We start from the raw sequence: 14,679 nt of genomic DNA on the forward strand, positions 1-14,679 counted from the left end.
GTGTGGTGTGCGTGAGTGTAAAACCTTTTTCTATGGGAATAAAACCTTCCGAAATGTGTTTGTTGTGTTAATGGAAACATAAACCATACCTATTATAGTTTATCAAAACGTTTAAATGTAATAGTTATAAATTTGTTTATTATGGTTAACTACTATATTTGTGAAGGTAAAAACTCTTTTGTTTACCGATATATATATATATATATATATATATATATATATATATATATATATATATATATATATATATATATACCGATATATATATATATATATATATATATATATATAGGGTTAGGTTATTTTGTTTTCACTATCTATTGTGCGCATGTATGATTGATTCTGGACCAATCATTTTAGTTATTTTAACAAAGTAATTAATGCATATTACATGTTGAAGATATAATGGGTATTAATTACATTTTCAGCATTTAATATGCATTAATTAGTTTCTTAAAATAACTAAAATGATTGGTCCAGAATCAATCATACAGGCACATAATAGATAGTGAAAATATTTGAACCTAACTCTCTCTCTCTCTCTCTCTCTCTATATATATATATATATATATATATATATATATATATATATATATACCTTTTACTAAGGTGAAATAACATGTAATATAACAACTAATTAATTACCATATTTATGAAGGTAAAAATCCATTTGTTTTCTAATGTATATCAATACACCAAGACGAACTGACATGTAATGTAAAAACATATATTCACATAATGATACACACCTTGCTCAACAAGTTACAAGGTGCAAATGAAGTTGATAGCATTTTTCTAGTGTTAACATTTTTATTACCGTTCTTAGAAAATTTATTGAAAAATCATCAAAGGTCCAAATCAGAATCCGTAAATTCTGAGAGCTTGGGAAATGATAGTTTGCTCATCAATTTTATTATGATTTTTAATGACATCCAACTTGTGTGGAAAAGTCCATGATCACAGACTGGTCCGGATTTGCTCTTGAAATGATAGGCAGTTTTGTAAAAATCACCATAAATTGTAGAAAAATTGTATGGAGACGTGCAAGTGGTCATTTTAAAGGTATAAACCTGAACTACTTGCACCTAATACAGTTTTGAAAACTAAAATATTTAAGTTGACCAAAACAGCCCGTGAATGGAGTTAAACTTTTCTGATGAAAGCTATTGGATAAGTTTAGTTATGTTCTTGGTGTTTTAACTTGTATCCCCCCCCCCCTTAAAAACTTAAGAAAACATGATAATGTAGGGGTATAAACTCACCTTATGTGTTCTTAGTGGATGGATGTTGAAGAAAATAAGTGTTCCACTCAAGAACACTAAGAAGATGCCTTGATGATTCGAGAATCTAACACAAAGATGATGGAGTTTGTGTAAGAAATCAATGATTTGAGTAGTAGGATGTGAAACAATCATAGGAATGAGAGAAAATGAATGAAGTGAGGAGAGAGGTGGGTTTTTCCCAGCCTCTAGAACGTGTTTATGGCTAGAGTATGATGGAAAAAGTACAATGAAGTGACTAGGGATGGTGAGGAGGTGTGGCTGGTCATGAAGTGAGTGTGGGGGGTTGCTTGTGTCATAAATCAAAGAAAAGTCAACACTCCACCCTTTTGTACTTCACCCACTAATTTCTTGGATAATATTTGCATTAAAAACGTGGGAATTAGTGAATTGTGAGGCTTTAATTGATAAAATAAAGTTTTGTGTGAAAATTCCGCGTTAAAATGATGAAAAACGAAGTCGTAGTCGAAAACCGGGAAGAATTGGGCTTCCTGCGAGACCTCTTGGTTCTGGGCCGGAGGTTCGGTCCTTGATGTTGCTGGGCTCGAAGACGAAGGTAGGCTAGGAAGCGAAATGGGGCGAAGGCGAAATGTACCGAAGGGTTCGGTCCCCCTGGTTGCGAGGTTCGGGCCCGAGAGGACCTTCGGGTTCGGTTCCTGCGAGGCTCGGTCCGAAAGGGATGTTCAGTTCCAGCAGCTTCGGGTTCGGGTCTTGGGGCTTCGGCTCAGCAATTCGGTCCTTTAAGGGGACTTTTGGCCCTAAGAGGCTTCGGTCCTATAAGGTAGGTTTCGGGTCCTTAAGGGTATTTTATCCATTTTTACCCCGTTTTAAGCGGTTTTTGACCCGGTTAAGGGTCGGGATGACCCAACTGATTACAAAAAGTTAAGGGAACTTTTGAGAGAGATTCGGGAGAGATTTGAGATAGAGAGAGATATAGTGAAAATGATTGAGAGAGGTTTCGTTTGTGACATTCTTGAGTGTCCGACTTCGCAACGTGAGGTCTGTAAACCCCGTTAAGCCATGTTTAAGTGTCCTACACACTCCCGATGAGTGTGCAATAGTGTTTTATCGGTTTGGTTCATTACTTACCACAGTTTTAGGTTAAGGAAATCCAGATATACGAACTTTTCAATTGATGATTTCTCATTAGAATAACGAGTTGTACAGTAACTACATAACGTAAACCCTAGTATACAAGGGTTAACTGAGTTGACCGGTTTGACTTGTTGACTTTGTTTGACTTTGACTTGACCAGAATTTGACGGTTGTCACATCATCCCCCCGTTAGAAGGAATTTTGTCCCAAAATTTTCATTTTGGATGGGACTTCAAGAGTTCGGGAAGATATGTGGGTCTTTTTTGTTTCATTTAGTCCTTGCATTCCCCGGTGAACTCGGATCCTCGTTTAGCATTCCAACGAACCTTCACTTTGGGAATACGACTTTGTTTCATTCTTTTGATCTCTAGATCCATGATCTCAACTGGTTCTTCGACGAAATGGAGACTCTCATTAACTTCAATTTCGTCGAGGGGTATCATGAGAGTCTTGTCGGAAAGACACTTCTTTAGTTTTGAGACGTGAAAGGTAGGATGTACATTATTAAGTTCTTGTGGTAGTCGGAGTTTGTACGTTAGTGGCCAATCCTGGCAAGGATTTCAAATGGCCCGATGTATCTCAGATTTAGTTTCCCACGTATATCAAAACATATTGTTCTTTTCCACGGTGAAACCTTCAGAAGTATACGGTCACCAACATAGAATTCCAATTGTGTGTGTTGTTTATCTGCGTAGCTCTTTTGTCGATCTCGAAACGCTTTCAGTCTTTCTTGAATTTGTATGATCTTTTTCGTTGTCTCCTTTATGATTTCAGGTCCAGTGAGGGTGCTATTTGGGACTTGTCCTTTTGCTAACTGTGTATCTCCCACTTCAGCCCATCGCGGTGGTGACCTGTCCTTACGGCTATAGAAAGCTTCGTATGGAGCGACCTTGATGTTAGGGTGATTGTTGTTGTTATGCAACAACTCAATGAATCTTCAATGGGCATTCCCACGCTTTACCGAAGTCAATCACCCAAGCCATTAGTATTTTTCCCAGGTTTGGATGGTTTCCTTTGCTCTTCCCGTCAGGTTGCTGGTGGTAGGCCGTACTCAAGCCTAGTCTATTCCCTGCAAGGGTTGCCAAAATCACGAAAGGAATCTACCATCTCTGATTCCATCAACTTCGGTGTCCAGTTCCGGTTCATGGGATAACATGCCTCGCCGTCCGTGCCTTCTAGGTTCTTATGATCGGTGAAGATTGTATGCTTCGTGTCGTGGAGATAGTGCCTCTAGACCTCTACGGCGAACACTACTGCTCCTAGTTCGAGGTCATACGTGACCTAGCCGACCTCGTACGTCTTTAGTTGTCTTAAGTCATAAGTAATAACTTCTCCTCGGAGCGTTGCATAGGGCATGTTGTAGTGTTCCTCGATTGCTTAGCTCGGTAGGAAGCATGTGGGTTTGGTTTACGCGACTAGACTTATTCGGATGGTAGGACGTTCACTCGTACTCCTGGGTCGCCTTGTCCTGAAGTTCCTGGTAGGACTCGTACCTGGTCCATCTATCTCTAACTTGTGTGTAGAGGTTGTATGGAATTAGTGTTGGTAAGACAGTTGGATGGGTGACTCTGCCCCAAGTCCACAACCAGACAAGGAACAGGAAATAGGGCGGAAGCACACATCTAATGTCCGTAGAATCTTAATTATATATTATCCTCGTATATACACTTAGTTGTGATAGACTAGCCGTATTCGTCCGCAACTTTCGTGCTTGATCTTGACCTGCTATACGAGTGATATTCTCGAAGGGTTTACTAGGAATACTTTGGAAAGGTTACAAAAGGTATAACACACCTCCAGATAGTTCTTTGGGGTTTCGTAATGAAGAATGACCAGAGGGTCAGAGTTAGATTGAGAGACGAGGGTTTCAATATTTAGTTGGTTAGGTGGAGGGTCTTCTCGTAACATAGGTAATTGATAAGGTGATGACCCAAACCAATCCGTATCGAATGACGACACTGGATTTTCTCGATGACACATGTGTTAAGTCGTATTCGTAATAAGTATTCGTTAGAGTGGTAGTACATCCTGTGTTTCTTTTTAGTGTTTTCCGTTTTGATCGATGTTATTTCCACTGCAAATGATTCATACCACAATATCTCGTGCTGACAATAAGCGTGATCTAATAGCTAGTGATGATACTTTATATTGTGATCCCCGACCGATCATTCCATAATCGATCGGTATATGCAAGTCGTATGTCATTTGATATTGACGAAATCGACGAGTGAATGGCTCTATCCAAATACCACCACTAGACTTGGAACGGAAATTAGGATGGAATTATTCGCTTTAATTATGTAGCATTTTGATTCTAATTAATCATGATGTATACATCATCTCATCACAGCCTACCGGTCAATGATCCTAAGGTCATATATGAGTGTCTTTGATTTGATTGTACGAGAGAATATGTTAACTACTTTCCGAGAGGCGGTAATTTTAGCAAACAAACCAAATTCATTACAAACGTATGGTACTTAAATGTTTTCGTTGCTGGAAACATTACAAAAGTCCTAATAAGTTTCCTTGTTGCTTCCGCTGGTTCAGTTGTCACACTCCTCCTGCTCCCCCGTCATTCCTCTCAGTTGGACAGTCTCTCTTGAAGTGTCCCGTTTCACCGCATAGGTGGCACGCTGGACTTATGTTGGTATTGGTGGTTGAACTAATGTGCTGAGTCGGGGTTCTGCAGGAGCGAGCGGTATGTCCTTTCCTGTTGCAGTTGATACAGTGTGGAATCAGGCAAGCTCCGTTATGATGGTAGCTACACCTGTTACACTTTGGAAGTGTTCCCATATATTGCCTGTCTGGTGCTCGAGTGACAAATGTCGTGGCTGGTGTCGAGGCATGCGTTGCGACTGCTATCGCAATTGTAGGGGCAGCCACAGATTGTTGTCCCTTAGTGAATTTTTGGGATGGGTTGCACTTCTCTCTGTTCCAAATCTTCCGTTTCTTGCTCTTAGGTTTGTGGTATGAGGTATTTTCATTGGTAGACGCCCGCTGGTGTTCTTGATTGTTATTGCTGTTAGTATTTCCGGTATCATTTTCGTGCCCGTTGGTGTGGTTAGCGTTGAGCTGTGCCATAACGGCTGCCACAACTGCCGTGACTGCAGTTTGAAAAGTAGTAGGGTCTATCTGCAGGGTTGGTGTCTTGCTAGTTGGTTGGTTACCTCTTGGTGAAGACATAATTCTGTTTCATGATGAAAAAAAACGACTTCGTGAGTGGGGATGATTATCTCAAGTGCATTCTTACAATTTATATTCACATATATAAATTTCGCACATCGTTGTACTATTCTTAACGTTTCTGCTAAGCACTCCTGAGATGGAGTTACGGAAATGGGTAGAAGTAGGTTTTGTACGAATGTTAATTTTACCCATCCTAGTTACTATCTTTGCCCAAACATACTTAGCTGAGGGGTTCTGATGGGAGCCAGTGCATTAGTGCTGGTATGATCGCACCCTATAGGTCTACGAACACTACTAAAAAAACAGCCTTTTACGACGCTCATTGCGCGTCATAAAAGGCTCAGACGACGCACAAATGCGCGTCAAGGAAGACCCTGTTATAAAGAAAGACGGCGCGCATTTACGACGCTCATTTACGACGTGCATTTACGACGCGCGTTTACGACACGCAATGCGTATCAAGGAAGGCCCTATCATAAAGGAAGACGATACGCATTCACATGTCGTAACCTTACGACGCGCGTGTTAATGACACGCAATGCGTATCAAGAAAGCCCCTGTCAAGAAAGGCCATGTCATAAATGAAGATGACACACATTTTTGCGTATCATAATTTTAAATGTTTAAAAAAAATATTATTTATAGATTTACTAATTTTCAAATTAAATAATACATTAAAAATCTCATAATACAAAATAAAATACCATAAATAACAAAGATAATTCATTTCACTAATATGTCAAATACAAATAATTATTCCAGTAGTGAGTAAATGTTATAAAAAAATGAACTCATTTATATACAATTGCATTATCTAGCTTACTATGTGCCAACAACTCTTTGTGTGTTTACTTTTTGCTTGAGTCTCGTTTCCTCGAAAGCTTCTAAATCACAAACATTTTTAAACATACTAGAGACAGGATCCAATCCATGGGGTATTTTTGGAAAATAGTCTGAACATTCTTGACAAATCATCAACCTGCAAGTGAAGGGTAAAAAGGGAACAAACAAATGTTCACAACCAGTAAGAAATCTAAACACTGGAAGTTTCACAGTAATTGTTGATTCCTATAAACTCAAATGTAAGATGATAGGCTTGTTCACAACCAGTAAGAAATACTAAGTAGAAAGAAACAAATTGATGATATTACCTGGTCAAAAAGGAAAACGACAAGAAATGGTACATAGAAAATATATATAAATATGAACTGGGAAGTGAGAAAATTATGATTACCAGGGTTTACAGTTCAGGACTAAAGTTTCAAGCTTTACAGTTATGTTCCTTCTCAACACATCAAACATGGTTTACATGTTCTTATCAGTGTTTGTTTTCTCTTCTATAAGCAAGCTACAAAAATCCAATAGAAAGTACACGTGTTTATATGATGATGTGAGTGAGGAGAGAAAAAGTGATATACCATTGTTTTTGGTTTCTTTGATTTGTGTGACCCTTGCACTTGAATCAAGAGATGCAAACACCAGGGCTCTGTATTACAAAAAAAAAACAACAAGCTTTCTTATATAAAAAAATACGGGTATGGAAAGGTCAAAGGTCTGAAGTCTGAATTAAAGAATTTATCAGAAAAAAAGAGAGGGAACCTTGAATCCTGTGAGAAGGTTAGGGTTGTAACAAGTCCAAGATGTGCTTTCTTCACTACACTCAAGTGAGGACAATCAAGTGAGGACCAGAGACACCTTTCTTGTCCATGAGATATGCAATCAAGGAGATGGTTTGAATTGTCTTCCCCAATCCCATTTCATCAACTAATATTCCATTCAGATTGTTGTTAAATAAAGATAACATCCATTGAAGCCCTTGTAGTTGGTAGGGTCTTAGTTCTCCACCCTGAAGTGTTGCATGTTGCTCTGTTACCTGTACAAAAATGCATCCCAACCACAAAAATACTAAATACCATTAGCTCATATCTCATTAGGGGGTGTTTGGCATTTCCTTTCTAAAATGATGAAATCTGAAAGAATCATAACCTGCCAAGTATTATTATTATTATTATTATTATTAGGTTGGTAGGAAATCTAATAATAAAAAGTTAAATCCTACTTTATTTTATATTCTTATTTAGAATGAATTGAGTAGAGCTGACTTTTTTTTTTCAATTTTGGTCCCTTTTTTTAGGTTCTTGTGATGTTTTTGGTCCCTGTTTCACATAAAATGAATATTTTTGTTTCTTGAGTATGGCTGATTTTTGCAATATTGATCTTAAAAATATAGTTATTTTACTTAGGAACAGGGACCAACAACGTTACAAAACCACAAATAAGGGCCAAAATAGCAAGGGGAATCTTTTTGAGAACATAATTGAAAAAGTCAGCTATACTCAAGAGACCAAAAAAGTACTCTTTTATTTGCATATATATTTCCTTTGTTTATCTTAAATATATAACTTTAACTCTTTTATGTTATTTACAAGTATATTTTGGCCTTTTAATACAAAATTGTAAAACAGAATCGAATTCCTTCCACCCTCCCTCATAATGGTAAAATCCATCAAGCACTGAATTTCAAAGGATTTTGATGGAACAGAAATGCCATGGAATGGAATCATGAATTCCAATTCCATTGGGTTCCTTCGAAATTCCCACAATCCAAACATGCCCTAAGTAGCCACAGCTCAATGACTTTAATATTGTATCTATTACATGGGTTATTTTCAATGATCATGATAAAGATGGCATTGATGTCTTTTACACATATGAGGATGAAGAGCCTTTTTGAGTGGGAGAAAAACATTACCTTCTCCTGAATTGAATGGATGACTGAATTATATTGTCGTTGTCCTTCAAGTAAGTCAAAGGTCTTCACTCCATTATCAAGTTTTGCCTCAATTAAATCGACATCCACATCAAGCTGTGATTCATCAGGAGTTCCAATCTTTGAAGCCGATGATGATTCAGGCAATTCAGTTTCTGGAGCATTCAGAGGTTCAATTCCATCATGTTCAGCATCTTTTTGATGCCTAACAGCAGCTCCTAAACGCACAAGAAGATCATTTGTTTTCCCTAAAAGCATAGTTAACCTTTCATTCTTGCTTTCCTCAACCATTCTCATGTAAGCTTCCTGATGTATAAAAGTAGATACATTATATATTATACATAGATATAAATATAGGGAAACAATTTACATACCTGAACAACATCATTCCTTTGCTTCCTACGTTTTTGAGAGGCCTGAACTTGCAACTGGAGTTCCCTTATTGCATTAAGTATTTCTGCAAAGAATTTCCTCTTCCTAGTTTCTACTCTATTCTTTTCTTCCTCCTCCAATTTTGTTAGTCTCTGCAACAAATGATGTTCAAAGAAGCATAAGCATTAATCTTCCATTTTTCTATTACAACATTGTACTTTCAACTTTTTTCTTATCAACACATTGTACTTTAAAAACTCTATTCAATTATACTATGGATTTCTTTTTCTCATTACAACATTGTACTTGAAAAAATCTACTTAAGTACAATGTTGTAGTAGAAAAAGATGCAAGTAGAATGCTATGATAAGGAAATAGATGAAAGTACATAGTTGTTTCTTGCCTTTAACCCATTAAATGTTAATCTTTAGATACAAAAGAAAATATGGAAAAGCAAGATGTTATAAACTACAGTATACCTTAAGTCCATGGAGTTCAAGCAAACACTTTGACTGAAGGTCTTCACCTCTGATTAAAGGTAATTCTAAATTCACGATAAAAAAAAACAAATGAGTTAAATGATATCAACAAACAACTTCACCTGCCAGTAAATATTCATGTAGAATTGTATAAGACATCAAATAAAGGTCTAGGATGTTGGTTTACAGAGCATTAGGACTTTAATTCCTTACAAAGATTATGGTAAAACAATTCGAATTTTGTGAAAGGAGAATTCCATTTAAATACAATGTAATGTGATTTTAAACCATCAACATAGTAATAACTTCTTCAAGAAGGGGAACCAGAAACAATGAAAATAACAGAAATATATTGGAGTTGACTGGTCTCAATTCCATTACAGGATATCAAGCATTCTTGAATCCAAAGGCAAGAACATGGAAACGATGAAGGTGCTTTATATCAATCTCCCATAATCAAATTTGCACCCTTGATGTAATTATGAGAATAAGCAAAATGCAAAAATCAAGTTTATGCTGCCAAAAAGAAACTGCATTTAACTACACAAAGATTACCAAGCAATCTGAATATTTCTCTACAATGTTAAAGTATAATAAAAATGCTTCTTATGGCAACCTTCAAGTTGTGTCAAACGATTTTAGACGTGGATCTCGATCCGTTTTTCCCTTGTTTCTGCCATTTCAGAACCTGTTATATGATTAGATCGATGTTTGACCAAAGCCTCCTCAAGGTCTGCCATTAAATCTCCTCCATTTGGAAATGGAGAGTTATTCTGTAATGATATCAAAAAGTTAGGCAGACACACCATGTAATAGTTATAAGTAGAACATATTTTACTCGGTAAATTCTGCTAAACATGAACAGTAGACCATAGGTCTAAACATAAAACTGAAATTACATATCCATTGAACATAGGTAGCCCAAAGATGTTTGCTAAACCATACATAGATCAAAAACTACAAGGCATTTCATATAGACGAACGGAAAAGTAGAAATCAACTAGAGAGAATTTCATTGAGATTATTACAATTGAGCATACCATGATTAGCCCTAAGCTGTCAATTAAACTAAAACAACACAACCCACTGGTCGAACCAAATCCTTGCGCTTCTGTACTAGGGTTTGTAAATGAGAAGCCGTGTTCCCCTTATTTGCTGAACGGATGAAGAAAAAGGACCAAGGCTAGAAGCGCAACAGGACTAGGGTTTGTAAATGTGAGGATTCGTTGTAGATGGAGTAGGGTAGAGGTGAAGACGAGTTATGTTACCAATTTTATGTTGAGATTATTGTGTCTAATTGTCGCTATAACGATACGATTAAGAGAGAATGGTCTTCGATTTCTAGAAGGAAGCGAGGGTGTTATAGAGAGGGGGATCAGAATCGGGGGAGATCTAAGGAGAGAGTGAGCGGTCTTCGATCTGATCGAGAGAGAATCGTCGCCATAAAGATACGATCGAGAGAATGGTCTTCATGTTTCTGGTGGTGGCGGCTGTTAGGTTTTACAGAGAGAATGAGGGGAGAAAATGAAGGTCATCGGCAGGTGGAGAGAAAAGAATGAGCGGGTCTTCAAAAAAATTGGGGATTTTGTTTCCACCGTATCATTTCCCGCCTAAAAGGCGTGTTTCATTAAAAAATTATAAAGCGACACACTTACACGACGCACATTTTATGAAAGGCGCCCTCCGCATTACTTTTTTTTTTCTTTTCTGACACTAATTTTAGGGCACGTATAAATGCGCGTCCTCAATCCTTAAAATTTTGGAAAAGTGACATTAGTTTTTAGGGCACGTACAAATGTGCGTCGTCTATCAGTGTGTGTCGTTGTTTGCGCGTCATTAAAGGCCAGTTTTCTAGTAGTGGAAGACGGCACCTTTCAACCAAAATGTTTAAAGGTGAGACGATAATGAGTCGTTAGAAAGGGCTATGCGTCGTGAGTTATCTAATTAAGTTTATCTTAGTTCTAAGTGTATTGTATTTCGATTCTTATGGTGTTCTGAAGGCAATTCCTAATAAAGTCTACATATAATAAACCCATGGAATTTAGTAGTTTCGTATCCAAGTGAAACCTTGAAATTTGATCCAAGCTAGGTCTTTCTTACAACCATTTGATGTATGCTTAGTGGTATGATTAAGACCTAATAGACCTTTGAGTCTGATGGGTCTGCCGTAAGCCCATTTTGTTAATATGATTCTAGAAATTTTGGTTTCAGAGAATACTTTGACCTAGATGTAGGTCTACGCTAGATTATTGTAAGGAAAAGTTTTGACAACAAATAAATCCCACGATTAGTATAACGACATAGTGCATACTAATCACATATAGGTCTACACCTTAAGGGTATTTTACCCGTTTTAAGTGGTTTTTGACCCGGTTAAGGGTCGGGATTACCCGAATGATTACAAAAAGTTAAGGGAACTTTTGAGAGAGATTCGGGAGAGATTTGAGATAGAGAGATATAGAGTGAAAATGATTGAGAGAGGTTTCGTTTGTGACATTCTTGAGTGTCCGGCTTCGCAACGCGAGGTTTTTAAACCCCGTTAAGCCATGTTTAAGGGTCCTACACACTCCCGATGAGTGTGCAATAGTGTTTTATTGGTTTGGTTCATTACTTACCACAGTTTTAGGTTAAGGAAATCTAGATATACGAACTTTGCAATTGATGATTTCTCATTAGAATAGCGAGTTGTACAATAATTACATAACGTAAACCCTAGTATACAAGGGTTAACTGAGTTGATCGGTTTGATTTGTTAACTTTGTTTGACTTTGACTTTACCAGAATTTGACGGTTGTCACAAAACATACATTACACTAGTACATACAATACATATAGAATAATATTATAACATAAATGTGAACCATTATTTCGGGGCATGGCATCACTGCCATGGCTCGTTTTGTAGCCAGAGTCTAATGGAGGGAGAGCGTGAATTTGTGTATAGATCTATATTGGATTGACTATCCTACACCTTGCAGCTCGCTACAGTGGGCTTGCAAGTCTACGGGTGCCAAATGTCATTTCTTCCGACGTCTTTCATCATCGTGTTATTAGTCGATAGTATGGTGCAATCATATCACATTATACCTTAAATAACAATTGGTTTAAGGTAGTTAGTACAACAGTAGTTACTATAATACAACACTACAGTACTTTATTATTTCTCCATTGCATTCACATTGCGATCTTCTCACGTAAACGGTAATATAAAACTATATTTTTGGTTATAGTCACACTTGGGAAAATGCACACTCTTACAATAAATAAACATACAGAACATTTGATGCCTTGGTAGAAGGCTACGTTTAGTAGAAAATATAGGATTTTCTTGGAGATACAAACATTTGCTACAAACACCTACAAACTTATACATCAAACATTTACAAACATTTTCATACAAATAATGACACTAAAATGCTTATGAACTCGCCAACTTTAAAGTTGATCAACTCTTTCAAAATAACTTGTATTCTCAGGTCATCAGGAAACAGGTACCGATGTCAGGTTTTGAGAAGATGGTGATCGTTCAAGACTCATCTCGTATTTTTATTTACATTTTTTGTGTCTTATAAACTTCACATAACACACTTCTATATTATTAATGCAATAGATGATGTTAATGTTTGTTTACTACTATGCTTTGTTGTGATACTGTACATGACGTCCTCCTCCCCCGAACGTTTCCGCCGTTTCGGTTTTGGGGTGTGACAGGCACCCCATAATTGTCCGACAGTATGTATGTTATGTGATTGTATGGTATGTGGTATGATGGGGGAACTCACTAAGCTTTGTGCTTACAGTTTCAGTTTTGGTTTCATATACCTCTTCATCCAAGGGGAATGAGTCGGCGGTGTAGCAGCGCATCACACACACATTTGATTTCCGCATTGAGTTTTCTGGGATTGTACTCTGATTTATACCAATGTTCGATGTTGTGATTTTTAGACTTATTCATGATGGTTTATGGGTTGATATGATAATGACAATGTCTTAGAAAACGATATATAATTTACTTAATCACAAACGAAATTTTAGGACTCGAAAATTGGGATGTTACAAGTTGGTATCAGAGCATTGGTTTGAGGGATTCGGACACCCTCGGGGAGGGGGGGGGGTTCTGAACTCAAACCGAGGGCTTAAAAGATTTTTCTTACAAGGAAATAGTTTTTTCTAAAATCTAAGTTAAAGAGTTTTGAGAAAGAACAAGGTGTGTGATGCGTGCGACCGACCGAGCTCAAGTAAGTTTTCCCCAAGATACCCATACTTGTTATGTGTTTATGAGAACTGCATGCTAGATTAGGGCTAAGGATCTAGGAGGATGCCTTGTATATCTGTTATGTGTTTATGAGAACCGCATGATAGATTAGGACTAAGGATCTAGGAAGGATGCCCTGCATGCCTGCTACATGAGCTCTATGAACCATATGTTAGAGCTGTTAGTTAGCAGTGAGATAACCTGATTAGGTTATGCTCGATTTGGTTACTCAATACACGAATGCTACTTGCTTTGTAATAAAGGGGTTATGGCTAACTTTAACTAACTAGTAAACGAATATGTAACAATATTCGTGAGCTAGTTAGGGAAAATGGGTAGGGACCCCTAGTGCAGCTGATGGCAGAGAGTAGGTCAGAAGGTGCCCTAAGAAAGCCTAGGATGAGATTAGTTGGAGATGGATAATGGTTAAGGGACTTGGTGAAGTTGAGGCAATCCTTGAGGAAAGTACGGATATATGTGGAAGGTAGTATGGGCCCGTACTACTGAAAGCAGAGGATCCGTACTCGAGTCAAAGAGGGCCAAGATGGAACCAAGAAACTTGGGGAGTGTGTGAGACCTCTCAAAAGTATGTATGATCCTGACGTCTATGTGTTTTATTTTCAGTATGGTGGTCACACGACAAGGAGCAGGAGGTTCGGGATCAAGATCAGGCTCGGGTGCAGGGTCCGAGCAGGTCGATGACGGGTTACGCGAGTTCATCGCGTCTGAGATCACGAGAGGTATCCTTGAGGCGACCTCGGTTACTTTCGGGTCGATCGAGGAAGGGATTGTTGAGCTGATGAATGGTCGCCTATGAGCATTCAGAAGTGACTTGGTGTCCAGCCAGTCGGGTACGCACACACTATCCTTTAAGGACTTTCGAGGGAGTGGTGCACCAGACTTTCATGGGGCAAAGGACCCCATTGCAGTCAGGAGATGGATTGCGGACATCGAGTCTGCATAGTTGACGAGCTTCTGCCTGGAGGGGTCGAAGGTCTGCTTTGTTGCGGGTTGTTTGAGGGACAAAGATAGAGATTGGTGGGAGTCAGTCGGTGACTTGCTGGGAGCCCCGGCCGTGGAGGCTATGACTTGGTTAGACTTTGTGACCAGGTACAGGGCGGAGTTTGCGGCAGCAGTGGAGCTTGAGTAGCTGGCCAGGGAGTTTCTGGATATGAGACAGACTACAAAGTCAGTGGCGGGGATCACCGCCAAGTTCAGGGAGAGGACCTTGTTGGCACC

This window comes from Lactuca serriola, chromosome 7 (genome assembly GCF_051521515.1).
Source record: "Lactuca serriola cultivar US96UC23 chromosome 7, Lser_US96UC23_V15, whole genome shotgun sequence".
In the NCBI taxonomy this organism is placed as follows: Eukaryota; Viridiplantae; Streptophyta; class Magnoliopsida; order Asterales; family Asteraceae; genus Lactuca; species Lactuca serriola.